The sequence below is a fragment of the Neoarius graeffei genome, chromosome 11 (assembly GCF_027579695.1).
Source record: "Neoarius graeffei isolate fNeoGra1 chromosome 11, fNeoGra1.pri, whole genome shotgun sequence".
In the NCBI taxonomy this organism is placed as follows: domain Eukaryota; kingdom Metazoa; phylum Chordata; class Actinopteri; order Siluriformes; family Ariidae; genus Neoarius; species Neoarius graeffei.
The window spans coordinates 18225335-18243347 of NC_083579.1; the positions used below are offsets into that span (position 1 = coordinate 18225335).

General features: G+C 42.7%; 1 protein-coding gene across 5 annotated transcripts in view; it reads right to left on the reverse strand.

Annotated features, from left to right (window-relative positions):
* The window catches only part of LOC132894151 (adenosine receptor A2b-like), a 53573-nt gene that overhangs the window by 17759 nt on the left and 17801 nt on the right, over positions 1 to 18013 (reverse strand). Inside the window, exons 1-2 of one of the 5 annotated variants that reach the window (XR_009655624.1) lie at positions 2419 to 6497; positions 1440 to 1717 (exon numbers count right to left, since the gene is read on the reverse strand). The exons of 1 other annotated variant lie outside the window; for it this stretch is intronic. The gene's annotated coding sequence lies outside the window, so the exon portion shown is untranslated. Of the gene's footprint in view, positions 1 to 1439; positions 6498 to 9602; positions 9790 to 18013 lie in introns of those variants that run through there. 3 more of the 5 variants (XR_009655623.1, XM_060933546.1, XM_060933545.1) reach the window with 3 other exon arrangements.

Sequence of the window (18013 nt, forward strand, 5' to 3'; positions counted from 1 at the left end):
ATTGCATACCTTGCCAGATTCTCCTTGATCTCTTCCATTAAGACTGATGTTGGTATTCCTGTTATGACACCTCTAGCTTTAGATGCTGCCCCTGGAATATGTGAGGTAATTTTAAGTTTGTTAAGTGACTCCTTCATCAGGATGCTATTTCGCTGCTCTTCAGTCTTAGCAAAAATCAAAAGCCTCCCATTTCCCATGAATCTGGCGTGATTTATCTTTCCAATTTCTCTCTCAATTGCCATAGTAATGTGGATTGGATGTAAATCTGGCCCTCCTTTTTGTTCAAAAACTACCATAACTTTCCATACTTCTTCGCTTGACCCCTTAGACATCTTTCTATCAACCTTGGTTCTTTTGATAACATATTTTCCAGACTCGTCTCCATTGCTATCTCTATCTGACAGTTTCCTAATTCGACTGGCTTCTTCCCAAAACATATCCTCATTCACATTAACGTCATTATTTCTTAAACAACCATCTGACTTTTCTGCCATGACCACTTCACATTCACTGTACAGTTAAATGTCTTCCTGTGGCTTACTGCACGCCTTGTTTCTTCTTCTTCGTTGAATTGCCGCCAAACAAAACAAGCCGCCGACAGCTCTGGGACCCACCCAGCGGTACGTCCTCCTCCTCTAAACGAGCGTTCCGTATAATCACCAGCTATAGTCTACCGCCAGGTCTGTGTGCCTTTACTGTTAGACCATAAGGTGAACCCCGTTTTCGTTTTAGGTCGCTCCGACGTCTCTGAACCACATGCTCTTTAGCTGATAAAAAGGACCAAGTTATGTTACACTTATAGTAAACTTTCTGCGTCACAGAATCGCACTCGTTTTTTAAATCGAGACATTTTCTGAAGAACTATTTTCCTCAGAGCTGAATGCGATTTTGATGTCACGAGACACCACATGACCGCGCTAAACCAACTGCGTAGCCGATTTACGACAACAAACTGGAAAAATGACAGCCTGCCTGGTGTTGTCAAATGTAACCAACATAAAGGAATCTCCCAAAATATCCTTCTAAAGTGGGCCAAATTGATTCTTAACAGTGCTTTATTTATAGCACGAAGAACAAGTGGATGATAAAGGCAGACATTTCATGTTGTCATTTTGATCAATAAATGGAAATAATTCTAATTATCAATGATAATGATCATTCATGTATTTCTAAAGTGGGCCAAATGGATTCTAAATAGTGCTTTAGTTATAGCATGAAGAACAATGATGCAAGTGACCTTTCATGTTGTCATTTTGATCAATAAATGGAAACAATTTAATTATCAGTGATAACCATTCATGTATTTCTAAAGTGGGCTAAATGGATTCCAAACAGTGCTTTATTTATAGCACAAAGAACAATGATGCAAGTGGGTGATAAGGTAGACCTTTTCATGTTGTCATTTTTATCAATAAATGGAAATAATTCTAATTATCAATGATAAGGAACATTCAGGTATTCATTTGTTCATTTATTCACTCAACTATATACAACACATAAAAAAATCATAAGTATACATTGACTGGCATAAACTTATATACATATATAAATAAACATCATAATAAAATGAATGATAATGATATCAATGATTCCATAGAGGTATTCCATAGAGGTAAAAACCACATGACATGCTATTCCTCACTGTCAGTGTCAGGGCAGTTATCATCTTTCTCTTCTGTTTCCTTTGTGTTCGAACAGCTGGAACACCTGCACAAGTCTGTACAAAAGAAAAGAAAAAAGGATGGATAGATAGGCAGACAAACAGTCAGACTTAATTTTTCCTGGTGGACTGGTATTCAGTGGCATATTAACATCAAAGCACACAGACATACTATGACATCCATACAAACCTACACACTACCCTATTAAAGTCAAAGTGTACTTTATTGTCAAAAATCTTTGCAACAGGCATTAAGACGGGGGGGGCAGTCCTTAACTCAAACACTGCATTTTGGTCATTTATGGTATTGGAATATTATAGGCATGGGGAAGTTATGTATTGGAATGTTATTTTACGACCTGGCGACTTGTCCAGGGTGTACCCCGCCTTTCGCCCGTAGTCAGCTGGGATAGGCTCCAGCTTGCCTGTGACCCTGTAGAACAGGATAAAGCGGCTAGAGATAATGAGATGAGATGAGATGTTATTTTACTCACACCCACACCCACAAAAGTACAACCAATAGACATCTTTCCATATTCATACAGCCATCCATACATCTGTACGTCAATGTACTATAAATCCACACATACATTCAAATTAGACAAATGCAAGGAGATTGTGTGCAGTCAGTAGCAGTGTAGATAGTCATTCAACTACTCTCTCTGTGTGTGCGCGCGCGCGCGCTGGGGGATGGGATGCATTTGCATAGACTACCTACTGTGTAGTGGGGGATGAGGGTGAGATGCCTTTTAGCTTACCTGCGGTTAAAGTCTGTGTCTTTGACAAAGCTTCTTTTTGTCGTCTGCCAGCCTTGACGAGATATTTGCAGGTTTTCTTGCATATTATACAGATGGCAGGAAGGACGGGGGCAGAGCTCGAGATGGGCAGGCTTGATCTGGAACGAAGTTTCCTTGTCGGAGTCGTGCCAGTCACCGTTGCAGGGATAGCCTCGCTGGTCTGGGGGTCTTGTTTATCATCTCCACGCTCTTTCTCTCGCACGAGATGCCTTTTTGCTCTTTCAATTTCGCGCTTGTCAATGAACCTCCGGTAACATGTGGGATGGAAAGCCGCGTCTTCGGGAATTTTATCAAAATCCAAGTCAAGACAGTGTTTGTAATGTTCGGATTCGTCTCTGCACTCACCCTCAACTCCAGCCACTGCCGAAGGCTGTTTCGGTAAGTATTCCACCGTATGCTGGTGAAATTCTGTGTTTTTTCATGCTTCACAGAAGATATGTGCATATAACAAGTCTTACGTGTCGAAGATTTAGTTTTTTAAACAGTTTCGGCCGAGTTTTCTTCTTCTTCGGTACTGCTGGATGATAGCACTGCTACTCCGGTGGCTGCCATGCTGCTTCTGTTTACCTAGCACAGCTGGTAGTTACCAGCTACCCGATTCGTCCAGTCTGATGACGTTTCAACCGTGGCACCTCTCGCGAGCCAAAGTGTTATTACGCCTGCCGAATATGTATATACGCCTTGGAGATACTAGTTCTTCATTAAATGTTGCGATTTAAGAAATGAGCGTGATTCTGTGACGCGAACTGTTTTGTTGTAATCTTACCACAACTCATTCTTTTTTATGAACTGAAGTGTGTGCGGTTCAGAGAGGTCGGAGCAGGATCCCTTTTCGGAAGGACTTTTCGAGGTTCACCTTATGGCCTGTGTTTATTTTCAGTCTACAGGAGTCAGCTTTTGTTATGAAGTTTAACTAACATAACGAGAGACTGAAATTGTAATGAATAAACACACAACCACCACAATGACACAGGTGCCACTACAATCAAGAAAGTTCATATCAATTTAAAAATGTAAATTTTAAATTATTTATTAATTATAAATTCATGGTCCAGATCCTTTCTCAGAAGAAAGAAATACATGGTTACTGTTGTAACAATCCAACAATTTGGATTGATGGATCAATTGAAAAAAAGTGTGTTTTGCTTGATCACACCCTGCTGGATGGAAATCTGGAAGTCTGCCCTGTATTTGCCCCAAAGGTGGCTGCTTCTTGATATAACCTCAACACATTGACCAGTGACATGTTCAGTAGACACTTAACATATTACTGTACAAGCTGTGGAGTCTGAAATCAATTCATAGACGTTAAAAGGAGGGCAGCATGATGGCTGCTTGGCTCACAACAAGAAGGTTTGAACCACGTGGCTGACTGCGGTCTTTCTGGATGGAGCTTGTATGTTCTCCTTGTCCCTGTGTGGGTTTCCTCTGGGTGCCCTGATTTCCTCCAACAGTCCAAAGACATGTGAATTCAGTCAGCTGGCTCCTCTAAATCCCCCAGAGGTGTGAATGTTAGTGTGATGGTTGTTCATCTCTGTGTTAGTCCTATGATAGACTGGTGACCTGAAGTCAGCCAGGATTGGCTCCAGCTTCCCCCACAAGCCTGACGGATAAGCAGTGTAGATAATGGATGGATCAGAATCAAGTTTATTGCCAAGTATGTTCTCACATGCAAGGAATTTGGTTTGGTGACTGGTGCTTAAACCATTAAAATAGAAGAATTTAGCAAAGACAAAAGTAGCTATATACATAGAATAAAAAATAGAAGAATCTGAAATATACAAATTTGAAAAGTGGACAAATTTAAGGGTTATGTGCATGAGTTGTTGAAGTCCAAACTGTACAGTATGTCCAGTATGTGCAAAAATAGGTCACATGATGAAGATAGAGAAGACATATGATAAGAATGCATGAAAGGAAGAGAATAATGTGTAATGGGCTAAGTCAATAACCAAGCTGTACAGTATGTGCCGGAATGTGCAATAAAGGTTCACAGAATGGAGATGTATGACATGACCTTGAAATGTGCAAAATTGCAGTTCAGAGACAGAGTGCATTAATGTTACAGAATGAAAGTCTAAGGTTAGAGTCAGTGGGGGTCTCTGACTTTATTGATGAGGCCAGTTGCAGTGGGGAAAAAGCTGGCCTTATGATGTGAGGTTTTGGTTCTAATGGACCACAACCTCCTACCAGAAGGGAGTAATTCGAAAAGTTTGTGCCCAGGGTGCGGGGTGAGAGGGGTCAGCCACAATCCTTTCTGCTCTCCAAAGAGTCCTGGACACATACAGGTCCTGAAGAGACAGAAGGTTGCAGCCAATCATCCTCTCAGCAGAGTGAATGATGCGCTGCAGTCTGCCCTTGTTCCTGGCAGTGGCAGCAGCGTACCAGACGATGATGGAGGAAGTGAGGATGGGCTTGATGATGGCAGTGTAAAGTGCACCATCATTGTCTTTGGCCGATCAAACTTCAATTGCTGCAGGAAGTAAATCCTCTGCTGTGCTTTCTTGGTGAGAGAGCAGGTATATGTCTCCCACTTAAGGTCCTGAGTGATTATAGTGCCCAGGAAGCGGAAATACTTCACAGAGGTGACTGAGGAGTCAAACAGGGTGATGGGGGAGGGTGTGGGAGAGATCCTCCTGAAGTCTACAGTCATCTCCACTGTCTTTAGAGCGTTTAAACTCCAAGTTGTTCTGTCTGCACCAGGACACCAGATGGTGAACCTGTAGGCAGACTCATCCTCATCAGAGATGAGTCCAATGAGAGTGGTGTCATCAGCGAACTTTAGGAGCTTGAAAGACTGATGATTGGAGGTGTAGCTGTTGGTGTACAGGAAGAAGAGTGCAGGTGAATCCAGGCATGCTCAGCTGGGAGAGCTTGTCCTGCAGAAAAGCCGGGATGATAGTGTTGAAGGCGGAACGGAAATCCACAAACAAGATCCTAGCAATAGGTTCCTGGAGAGCCTAGGTGCTGGAGGATGAAATGAAGAGCCATGCTGACAGCATCGTCTGCAGATCTATTGGGTCTGTAGGCAAACTGCATAGGGTCCAGGAGCAGGTCAAAGATGGCTTTGCGATGGTAAAGCACAAGGCGCTCAAAGGATTTTATAACCACAGAAGTCAGGGTGATGGGACTGTAGTCATTTAATCCTGTGATCCTTAGCTTTTTGGTGATGGGGGTAATGGTGGAGGCCTTGAAGCAGGCTGGCACATGGCATAACTCCAGTGAGGTATTGAAGATGTCTGTGAACACCGGAGACAGCTGATCAGCACAGTGCTTCAGGGTAAATGGTGAGACTGAGTCGGGACGTGCTGCTTTGCGGGGGTTCAGCTTCAGGATGGATGGATGGATGACGAGAAATAATTAGCTGTATTTAATGCTAATAATATTTGACTTTATCCACAATATGAGCTTTCCAAAGTGCTGAACATTTTCTAACATGCCAGAACATTAATAATAGCCACTGCTAGCTACTAATATTACATCATCACTCCCTCAGTTCTTAGCCAATTAAAGTTTATGGAGAGACACACGTCTATGTAAATAAAATAATCTGTAATATGCATTATGTTCAACAGATTTTTCAAAAAAATGCTTTGTTACAGACTTCATACATTCATTAAGGTTTTTTAAATGTAAATATTTATTTCCTGTTTTGGTTGAGCTTTATTGCAAACCACCAGCAATAAACACTAGTGTTATATACTGCAAGCTAAATATATAGTATAAGACTTGACAACCATTTTACTACTATTCATTTATCTCTATCTTAAAAGCAGTAGCCAAACCCGATAGCAGATTAGCTATTTATGCTAACTACTCAAGTGTAATTAAAACCACTAGTCAGGTTTGACCTGTAGCCGTTTGCTAGTACACTAGCTACTATTGGCTAAGTGTCATAGTGTGTAATTGAAACTAACTAACAGCCATTTTGCTAGCAAGTATATTCATTTTAGGCTAACTGCTACTTTGCATAAATAAAACCTGTAGCAAAGTTTGCTGCTCAGTTAAGATGAGGGTAACTCTTACAGTGGTGCTTGAAAGTTTGTGAACCCTTTAAATTTTTCTATATTTCTGTATAAATATGACCTAAAACATCATCAGATTTTCACACAAGTCGTAAAAGTAGATAAAGAGAACCCAGTTAAACAAGTGAGACAAAAATATTATACTTGGTTATTTATTTATTGAGGAAAATGATCCAATATTGCATATCTGTGAGTGGCAAAAGTATGTGAATCTCTAGGATTAGCAGTTAATTTGAAGGTGAAATTAGAGTCAGGTGTTTTCAATCAATGGGATGACAATCAGGTGTGAGTGGGTACCCTGTTTTATTTAAAGAACAGGGATTTATCAAAGTCTGATCTTCACAACACGTTTGTAGAAGTGAATCATGGCATGAACAAAGGAGATTTCTGAGGGCCCCAGAAAAAGTGTTGTTGATGCTTATCAGGCTGGAAAAGGTTACAAAACCATCTCTAAAGAGTTTGGACTCCACCAATCCACAGTCAGACAGATTGTGTACAAATGAAGGAAATTCAAGACCACTGTTACCCTCACCAGGAGTGGTCGACCAACAAAGATCACTCCAAGAGCAAGGCGTGTAATAGTCAGCGAGGTCACAAAGGACCCCAGGGTAACTTCTAAGCAACTGAAGGCCTCTCTCACATTGGCTAATGTTAATGTTCATGAGTCCACCATCAGGAGAACACTGAACAACAATGGTGTGCATGGCAGGGTTGCAAGGAGAAAGCCACTGCTCTCCAAAAAGAACATTGCTGCTCGTCTGCAGTTTGCTAAAGATCACGTGGACAAGCCAGAAGGCTATTGGAAAAATGTTTTGTGGACAGATGAGACCAAAATAGAACTTTTTGGTTTAAATGAGAAGCGTTATGTTTGGAGAAAGGAAATCACTGCATTCCAGCATAAGAACCTCATCCCATTTGTGAAACATGGTGGTGGTAGTATCATGATTTGGGCCTGTTTTGCTGCCTCTGGGCCAGTATGGCTTGCCATCATTGATGGAACAATGAATTCTGAATTATATCAGCAAATTCTAAAGGAAAATATCAGGACACCTGTCCATGAACTGAATCTCAAGAGAAGGTGGATCAGGCAGCAAGACAACGACTCTAAGCACACAAGTTGTCCTACCAAAGAATGGTCAAAGAAAAATAAAGGAAATGATTTGGAATGGAGGGGCGGCACGGTGGTGTAGTGGTTAGCGCTGTCGCCTCACAGCAAGAAGGTCCGGGTTCGAGCCCCGTGGCCGGCGAGGGCCTTTCTGTGTGGAATTTGCATGTTCTCCCCGTGTCTGCGTGGGTTTCCTCCGGGTGCTCCGGTTTCCCCTACAGTCCAAAGACATGCAGGTTAGGTTAAATGGTGACTCTAAATTGACCGTAGGTGTGAATGTGAGTGTGAATGGTTGTCTGTGTCTATGTGTCAGCCCTGTGATGACCTGGCGACTTGTCCAGGGTGTACCCTGCCTTTCACCCGTAGTCAGCTGGGATAGGCTCCAGCTTGCCTGCGACCCTGTAGAACAGGATAAAGCGGCTAGAGATAATGAGATGAGATGAGATTTGGAATGGCCAAGTCAAAGTCCTGACCTTAATCCAATTGAAATGTTGTGGAAGGACCTGAAGTGAGCAGTTTATGGTGAGGAAACCCACCAACATCCCAGAGTTGAAGCTGTTCTGTATGGAGGAATGGGCTAAAATTCCTCCAAGCCGGTGTGCAGGACTGATCAACACTTACCGGAAACATTTAGTTACAGTTATTGCTGCACAAGGGGGGTCACACCTAGACCCCGAAGCCGCCGCCAGGCGCCGCTAAAACCACCATTTAGAATTTGAGCCGCCGCCAGCCAATAATTTTGTAAGCCAATTTGAGCCGCTATCTAATAAAATTTGGCTGAGCCACTAAGAATTGTGTACATCAAATAATGGGTTTATCCACATCATGAGCTACAAGAAAAGTGACACAAACATGATCAACTGTACACACTAGTAGTAACACAATAGAGACGTATAGGCATACACTGTAGAGATTTAGAACTGATATCACAGCACAGAGAGCCACCACAAGCTTGCCGTTGTGACTACCTGTCTGGCTTCCCGCCCCTCACACCGTTACCACGATACACTGGGGAACCCGGGAACCCACCCAGAGCATCAATCGACTCCGATATCGACGAGATGGCTGCATTCTTTGCCGCTGCTGAGGGAAAGTGTAAAGGTTTTTTTTTTTTTTGTTGTTTGTTGGTTTGTTTCACATACTTCGAGATTGATAAAAAAAAAAAAGTACTCCACCACTCTACTTTCATCATAGTAAGATAGCTGCCAGTCCTTCACTGGTCATTGCTAGTGAGAGTAGATAGCTAGATGCCTTTCTCGAACAATCCAGATTAGCTTATTATTAGCATTGAACTACAATCTTGCTAGATTTATATTTACAATGAAGTAAGAGACCAGGGGACCTGTGGTAAATATGATTTCACGTTAAATGACCCGTGTGTGTGTGTGTGTGTGTGTGTGTGTGTGTGTGTGTGTGTGTGTGTGTGTGTGTGTGAGAGAGAGATAATAATAATACATCTAAGTACTTATAATAAATAAATGTAATAAATAAATAACTTATAATCAATAAATGTTATCATAAATACACCATTTGTTGTAGTACAATCAGTTTTTTAACCAAACTGTGTTGTGGAAATAGCCTATGTATCTGTGTAACTAGTACACTGCATCTTATAATCAATTGAACGTAGACCATAGGCGTGAAGAAACAGTATCAGCCATTTGTAGCCATAAACATTTTGGTGGCTGCAGCAGCCATTAAGGTTTTGGCTGAGTCAGCTAGCCAGCCAATAATTTCATCAGCCAGCCATTATCCTGAAAACAAACGGCTTCGGGGTCTAGTCACACCAGATGCTGAAAGCAAAGGTTCACATACTTTTGCCACTCACAGATATGTAATATTGGATCATTTTCCTCAATAAATAAATGACCAAGTATAATATTTTTGTCTCATTTGTTTAACTGGGTTCTCTTTATCTACTTTTACGACTTGTATGAAAATCTGATGTTGTTTTAGGTCATATTTATGCAGAAATATAGAAAATTCTAAAGGGTTCACAAACCTTCAAGCACCACTGTATATTGTGAAATTCAAACCTGTATTATAGTTCACTAGCAAGCTAGTGTTGGGATAATTATCATCAGTATTTGTTGAAAGGGATCAGCTCATCCTTCCCAGAATCCTCTGCACCAAGTAGCAAGTCACCATTTTGATGTCCATGGATATTCCACTGTTTGAAAAACAATCCAGCAACATCCTAAGCTGTAGATTATAAAGCATAACGTGGAACTGAAGATATTTGGTCAAAGTAGTTATATTTTATATTATTTTCAGATTCAATTCAAAGATTTTTTATTGTCAATTCACTATATATCCAGGACATATAGGATAATCGAAATGCCGTTTCTCTCTCACCTTGCTTGTAAAAAGAGATAAAGATTACACAAATATATATATAAAATTTATAAATATAGATAATATAGATAAAAATACACTAAAATCAAACAATGTACAAAATAGCAGTAGTGCAAATACAGTACAATATCTAACAGAGAAGGTGCTTAGAAGAGCACCTTATGAGGTGTATATGAACAGTAGTGCAAATAAGCAATAGCAGCAGATACAGCAGTAATGCAAATGTTTGTAGTGTGATGTGCAAACGGATGAGATGGAGTTTCTTGTGTGAATGAATGTGTTACAGACCAGGGGTAGGGGGTAGGTAGTGGACAGAGTTCAGCATCCTGACAGCCTGGTGTCAATCTGACAAGACTGAAGTACTTGTGCTAGGACCACATACAGCTAGAAGTAAGTTTTCTGATTACACAGTGACTCTGGACAGCCTTTGTTTCTTCACGTGCAGCAGTAAAAGACCTCGGAGTGATTATTGACCCCAGTCTTTCATTCGAAACTCACATTGATAACATCACCCGGATAGCTTTCTTTCATCTCAGAAATATTGCAAAGATAAGAAATTTAATGTCATTGCATGATGCAGAAAAACTAGTCCATGCTTTCGTTACCTCCAGGTTGGATTATTGTAATGCCTTACTGTCTGGATGTTCCAATAAGTGCATAAACAAGCTCCAGTTAGTTCAAAATGCAGCAGCAAGAGTCCTTACTAGAACTAGAAAATATGACCACATCACGCCTGTCTTATCCACACTGCATTGGCTCCCAATCAAATTTCGTATTGAATATAAAATACTACTATTGACCTTTAAAGCACTGAATGGTCTCGTGCCACAGTACCTGAGTGAACTTCTGCTCCTCTATGACCCGCCACGCCTACTTAGATCAAAAGGTGCAGGCTATCTGCTGGTACCTCGTATAGTGAAGGCTACATCAGGGGGCAGAGCCTTTTCTTACAAAGCCCCACTGTTATGGAACAGCCTTCCAAGTAGTGTTCAGGAATCAGACACAGTCTCAGCATTTAAGTCTAGGCTGAAAACATATCTGTTTAGTCAAGCCTTTTGTTAATGGTGTTTATGAGGTAAAGGAGTAGATCTGGAGGGTCCTCAGACATAGAGTGTTTTGGTAAACTGGGATGTATGGATGCTGTCAGTCCCTACGCGCTTGCTCACTCGAGTTTGTTGACGGTGTAGTGGCTGGCTGCTTTATGTCCCGGGGCTCCCTCATGCCTGTGTTACCTTCTGGCTCTCTCCATTTAGTTATGCTGTCATAGTTAGTTGCCGGAGTCCCTGCTTGTACTCGGTGCAATATGTATACTGCTCCTACTTATTCAGGTGACATTGGGCATACCTAACAACCTGCGTTTTCTTTCCCTCCCCCCCACCCCAAATCTGTCCCTCTGAGTTACATGGAGTCAACAGGAAATCTTTTGGTGGAGACCTCGACTGGCTATCGTAGCCTGCAGGGAATCGGCCGTCAGACATTCTGTCGCATGTCCCAGACCCGGTGAAATGTAACTGAATTGTCTTGGCCAGCCCTAAGGGTCCCATCTGCATCTCATCATTGCTGAGGAGTGTGCTCCCATCACCCAATCAAGCATCCAGCCAGAGCAGGTCATGATATTTTTTACCATATTAACATGCCATTGTTGTGTGTTATGCCTGATGTAAAGACTCTCGTCTCTGCGAGCCTACCACACAGATTTAATACTTGTCATTTTTAGGGCATACCTAACAACCTGTGTTTTCTTTCTCTCTCTCCCCCCCCCCAATCTGTCCCTCTGAGTTACATATTGATCCTGGGATTGAGATGCTGGCCTCTTCTGCCCCTCGGACCTGCTTGATCCATCCTGGTGCCCTGTGTCTGGTCGGAGTTTTATTGCACCGCTCCTGTGAAGGACGGCCCCATGAGGACAGTTGAGGGTTATACCTGTTAAAACTGTTAATATTATAGTCAGGCTGTCTGTTGTTGCCCAAATGAGGATGGGTTCCCTTTTGAGTCTGGTTCCTCTCGAGGTTTCTTCCTCATGTCGTCTGAGGGAGTTTTTCCTTGCCACCGTCGCCACAGGCTTGCTCATTGGGGATAGATTAGGGATAAAATTAGCTCATGTTTTAAGTCGTTCAAATTCTGTAAAGCTGCTTTGCGACAATGTTTATTGTTAAAAGCGCTATACAAATAAACCTGATTTGATTTGATTTGAAGCTGTTCAGCAGTCTTGTGGAGCGGGCCCAGAGGCTCCGGTACCTTTACCCTGAGAGCAGGAGGTTGAAGAGTGAGTGTGAAGGGTGGGAGTTGTCACCAGCGATGCTAATGGCTTTGCGGGTGAGACAGGAGTGATAGATGTCTGTAAGGGAGGGCTGAGGAGTACCAATGATCTTGCTGGCCGTGTTCACTATGCGTTGCAGAGTCTTCCGGCAGGAGGCATTGCAGCCTCCGTACCACGCAGTGATGCAGCCAGTGAGGACACTCTCAGTGGTTCCCCTGTAGAATGAGCACATGATGGGGGTTGGGACTTGTGCACTCCTCAGTTTGCGGAGGAAGTAGAGGCGAGTTTGGGCCTTCTTGGCCAGCGATGCGGTGTTGTTGGACCAGGAGAGGTCCTCAGCAATGTGCACCCCTAGGAATTTGGTGCTGCTCACCCTCTCCACTGCAGCACCATCAATGGTCAGAGGGGGATGCTGTGAGTGACCTCTCCTGAAGTCGACTATAATCTCTTTGGTCTTCTCCACATTCAGGAAGAGATTGTTGTCTTTACTCCACTGGACCAGTTGGCTCACCTCATTCCTGTAGTTGACTTCATTGTTGTTAGTGACAAGGCCCACCACAGTCGTGTCATCCGCAAACTTGATGATGTGGTTGGTGCTGTAGAATTTGGTACACAGTCATGGGTCAGCAGGGTGAAGAGCAGAGGGCTGAGCACACACCCTTGTGGGGCCCCTGTGCTCAGCATGATGGTCCTGGAGGTGTTACTGCCAACCAGAAAATTCTGTGGCCTCCCTGTAAGAAAGTCCAGCACCCAGTTACAAAGAGAGGTGTTGAGTCCCAAATGTCCGAGTTTTTATATTAGTTGCTGGGGAATGGTTATGTTGAATGCTGAACTGTAATCCAAGAACAGCTTTCGCACATAGGTGTTCTTTGAGTCCAGGTGAGTGAGGGCTGGGTGGAGAGCAGCGGAGATAGCGTCCTCTATGGACCCGTTTGACCTATATGCAAACTGGAATGGGTCATGAGAGGGAGAGAGAATGGACCTGATGTTCTGCATGATCAGTCACTCAAAGCACTTCATGATGATGGAAGTCAGTGCTACGGGCCGACAGTTGTTATAGCTGGATGGGAGGGGCTTCTTTGGCACTGGTATTATGGTTGTAGCTTTGAAACACGTGGGGACAACAGGTAGATGTTAAAGATGTTAAAGATGTCAGCGAGGACATCCGTGAGCTCCATGACCTTCAAAACACGACCAGGTATGTTGTCTGGTCCAGCTGCCTTACATAGGTTGATTTTGACTGATCCAGTCCATTTTTGAAAGGGAATTCTGCGGCAATGGACCAGAATCATCCTCGGCCGTCTTGCTGATGACCATGAAGGAAAGAAAATATCAGGCGTATTCTACTCAAAACTTCAAGGTGTCAGGAGCATAGCTGGGGGGGGGGGGGGGGGGGGGGGGTCCTGGGGTGCCCGTGACCCCCCCCCCCTTTGTCGGGCCATACATTTTTTCAATAGCCGCATAAGAATATTAGAAAAGCGCCCACTGTAATTTTTCTAACATTTTTTTAAAAACTAGATTGTCACCTCAGCCTCATTAGGGTTTCTATAACCTTATATAGGGTTTCTATAACCTTGTATGGACTTCCTGTGGTTTGGACACAAAAACCCAGTTCTGCGCAAGTGCAACACGATCGCACTAGAAAGCATGGTCAAGCTGCCAGTGTAGCTACAGTCTTTTTAGCTGTGAATTACGAGCATTTCCTCATGTTAATAATTCGCCATGTCAAAACAAGCGAAGCTTTCCTCCTCCTTTCAATGTGAAGAGAGGTAAGCAATTTATGATAATTTTTTTCCATCAAAGTTGCATCTTGTGGCTTCAAAGCCAAGTTTTAGTGTACCGTTTCTAGAACACAACATCAAGAAAGTGAGGAAGAAACAGCAATAATGGGAGAGCCGGTTTCTAAGCTACCTAAAACTAACAATGGTAATTGTTTTTTGTTGCATATTTTTCATAGTTCTATTCTAGTACTAAGTCAATTTTTTTAATGATAAAACAGACTCAAAACAAGATGTATTATCGCCTTCGGCAGACCAAGAAACACCCAAGCAGCAGTCGCCGGTGAGTGAGCTTGGTTTGCTTATGCTATGGTCGCTGTTGTTTGGTTTGATAGAATTAGCCCAAAACATTAGTCTGGTAAGTAAGCTCAACCATTCTTTTTGGTCGATGTAGGCTTTCTTGATTTGTCAGATGAAATAATCTTCAAGATTATGAAGCACCTACTGCACTCGGCAGTGTTCCATAGCTTGTTGAGTATCTACAAAAGGCTGCTGCAGCCATCGCACACGGCCGTTATGGAAATGTTTCACGTTGGAAGATACAGGGCGTCCTCCTTTCCATACCATCCATAGTTTTAAGAGCATTTTTGAGAGGCATTGTACTCATTTTCACTATCTTTATTTTAATGGCAATTTTGAACAACATTTCACCCTGCAGTTTAGTAAATTCAGTCTTACACAAACATTGGGAAACTGCTCAAACCTTGTTATTTTAGATTTGTCAACAAACTTTCTCATAGAAGACATTTCTTTTGTAATATATTTAGTGCATTTGAAAGAGTTGTATTTAGAGTATTGCTGTAATGTAAATGATGTAATTGCCAAACATTCTGAGCAACCATAGTTATTTGCAAGATTTGGAAACAGTTTACAAATGTGCAGACAGTTTGATTCAGAACCATCAAGAAAATGTGGCCACCCAAGTCTTCGTATTTATAAGATAAATACGAAGGCTTTCTTGATTTGCCAGATGAAATAATCTTCAAGATTATGACGCGGCTGTGCCACTGTTGATATTGTATCAGCTTTGGCTATTTTGAACTCTCCGCGGTTGTCACTGTTCGAGATTTGCATGATGCCAAATTTAGATGGCAATTCTTTACAAGAATGGACTTCCTTAGAAAACATGTTTGAGGAACAAAGACTGTGCTAAACAAGTGGAGTGGGCAGTAGTGCTGTCCAAACTTAACATGCATGTCAAACGTTTGCTTCTGACACTAGCCATAGTTATATGGAACACGGAGTACTAACTTCTGAGTGTATAAAGCAGCCCGACAGCCCGCTGGCAAAATATGTTCTTAACGTGCCAGCTAGGAGCCTTATTTCCTTAAAGATTCTCCCAAAAAATATCATCTATAATTTTTGCAAGAGAAAAACGCTTGGAGATCAGATTCATGTCGTTGGTTGCTCCTGATACAGAGGCTCCAACTCTCCCGCCATGGGCGGGAGATCTCCCACTTAAGGGAACATTTAGAAAATCCTCCCGACCTCCCGCTGACAACATAAAAATCTCTCACCTGCCCTTACTACACATGATTAGATAAAAAATATATAACTTGATCATGGCCGTAGCCAGCTATGAGGCCCCCGTGGTCCGGACCTCGGTCATTTTTAAGAGCTGAAAATACATTTGTATGCTAAAATATTCAACTGAATAAAAAAATAAAGAATAACATTAAAACATTTCCGTAAAAAGTGCATTGTTAATGATGTTAAACGTTGATTCTGTCTTCTGTGTCTGTTTCGTGCGGCTCTGAGACCAAGAACAAAAGCGAATAAGCGTGCGACTCGGGGGAGGAATGCAGTGCAGGAGACACGTTTTTTTCATGGTAACCATCAGCGCACTTTCATGAAGCTGTTCACTTTACATCTTCGAAGCAGCACAGTTTTGTCCTCACTGCTTGGGCCAGATCAAACCATTAAACAAACTTAAATTATTCTTACTCTTGCCACATACATCTCGTCATCTCTAGCCGCTTTATCCTGTTCTACAGGGTTGCAGGCAAGCTGGAGCCTATCCAAGCTGACTACAGTCGAAAGGCGGGGTACACCCTGGACAAGTCGCCAGGTCATCACAAGGCTGACACAGACACAGACAACCATTCACACTCACATTCACACCTACGGTCAATTTAGAGTCACCAGTTAACCTAACCTGCATGTCTTTGGACTGTGGGGGAAACCGAAACACCCGGAGGAAACCCACGTGGACACGGGGAGAACATGCAAACTCCACACAGAAAGGTCCTCGCCGGCCACGGGGCTTGAACCCGGACCTTCTTGCTGTGAGGCAACAGCGCTAACCACTACACCACCGTGCCACCCCGCCAAATACATGATTTTTTGTTTTCAAACCTGATGATATTCAATTCAATCACCATTAAAAGTAATTTCAGGAATAGATCTCGTGTGGGGTGGCACGGTGGTGTAGTGGTTAGCGCTGTCGCCTCACAGCAAGAAGGTCCTGGGTTCGAGCCCCGGGGCCGGCGAGGGCCTTTCTGTGTGGAGTTTGCATGTTCTCCCCGTGTCCACGTGGGTTTCCTCCGGGTGCTCCGGTTTCCCCCACAGTCCAAAGACATGCAGGTTAGGTTAACTGGTGACTCTAAATTGACCGTAGGTGTGAATGTGAGTGTGAATGGTTGTCTGTGTCTATGTGTCAGCCCTGTGATGACCTGGCGACTTGTCCAGGGTGTACCCCGCCTTTCGCCCGTAGTCAGCTGGGATAGGCTCCAGCTTGCCTGCGACCCTGTAGAAGGATAAAGCGGCTAGAGATAATGAGATGAGATGAGATCTCGTGTGGTGTGTAATTCACCCCTCTCATTTAAACATGTCGAGCATTTTTCGGCACGTGCTTTGCGCATCACGGACCTCAGTGATTTTAAAATGCTGCCTCTGACCCTGAACTTGATCCATTTATGTTGACGAAAATTAATAGTTGATTTTCCGCTTTTCATGTGTCTGACATTGTATGGGTGGACTCAAGTGTGTACCCCGCGGTATATGCCGATTCCTTGGTCGGTATACCGATCAGCGTAACGGGGGGATTGGAGTGAATGCCGGAGGCATGCGCGCACAGATCAAGCGCGCATATGAATGGAGCGGAATTCGGTATGCTGCGGGGTCACACTGAGCCACCAATGTCTTAGCAGTTACCGATAAAGCATACAAATGGTGCTATTAATGATACGCGCGAGAGAACGAGAAAACCCGCGACACTCAACCATTTTTTTTTGCGTCTGCATTTCATCTGCATTTATCGCCTGCTCGTCTTTAACTTTATGTTCTCTTGAATGAGATAATGAAACGAAGTTCCGTTGATGGAAATGGCGAAAGCCAAACTACGAAGAAAAAATATCAGAAAATCACCAAGATAAAGTTTGGATCGCCCGTCGCTAGGGACGAATGGCAGACTATTTTGGATGGCAGCAAGACAACCCTATATCTGACAAGGTTAGATCACCAGACCAGACGTTAGATTCTAACAAACTTGTCTGAATTTTTTTTGTCTGACTTTTACTAACTTAGAAATAGAATATTATTAGAAGACATTATCATCAGAGGGTCTACCATTGGCAATTTATAATAGTCATTATTGACATTAACATTGACTTTAGGCATATTTGGTCTATAGTCACCGGATTTATCTAGATCCGTTACTATTAAGATTTAATTGACACGAAATTGACATGAAATGTGGTGAATCATTCATATATATACAACCCCGATTCCAAAAAAGTTGGGACAAAGTACAAATTGTAAATAAAAACGGAATGCAATGATGTGGAAGTTTCACAATTCCATATTTTATTCAGAATAGAACATAGATGACATATCAAATGTTTAAACTGAGAAAATGTATCATTTAAAGAGAAAAATTAGGTGATTTTAAATTTCATGACAACAACACATCTCAAAAAAGTTGGGACAAGGCCATGTTTACCACTGTGAGACATCCCCTTTTCTCTTTACAACAGTCTGTAAACGTCTGGGGACTGAGGAGACAAGTTGCTCAAGTTTAGGGATAGGAATGTTA